We start from the raw sequence: 665 nt of genomic DNA, 5'->3' as shown, positions 1-665 counted from the left end.
TTCTGTACTCGAATGATTTTATTTATTCATCAGTATATAGAACAACTATAAAATATGAGGAAACTAATAAAGGAAAATAAATCGAGTGATAATTCACCGATTATAATCAAGTTTGTGCAGTTAATGATTTGGTTCAACGTTACTACGGAGCTCTCTTCGTTGGAACGCTACTTTTGTGATCTCTAATTATGCATTTCTCAGGATTTCTTTCTTTCCCTATTCAACTACTTAGCTAATGGCGGCTAGTGATTACTAACACAAGGCTGCTTGCGGCTTACCAACTAGGTTCATGTACAAAATACAAAGGAAAATGTTACTTTAACAACAGATATTTGACAACGATTTGCCAACGACACGTGTTGGTGTCTCATTTGTTGTTTTTAATGAATTTTTTAAATAGTTTAATTTTGTTATGGAGGGCATATTTGGAAACAAAAATGCTGAAAATGGATTGGCGTCTTTCAGAAAGTGAAATTGTTTTCACTTCGAACCTTCGAAACTCTNTCACTAGTTTTTCGTTCTCCAAAACCTGTCATTCCACCATCCAAGTGTTGCTTTGGTCTCGTGTGTGACGGTCCGCCATTGAAGAGTTGGAGGAAGAGGGACTTTGTGATTTATGTGCCCGTGTAATCGATTACAGACAGGTTGTAATCGATTACCAGTGC

This window comes from Vigna radiata, chromosome 11 (assembly GCF_000741045.1).
Source record: "Vigna radiata var. radiata cultivar VC1973A chromosome 11, Vradiata_ver6, whole genome shotgun sequence".
Lineage (NCBI taxonomy): Eukaryota > Viridiplantae > Streptophyta > Magnoliopsida > Fabales > Fabaceae > Vigna > Vigna radiata.
This window is presented reverse-complemented; position numbering follows the sequence as displayed.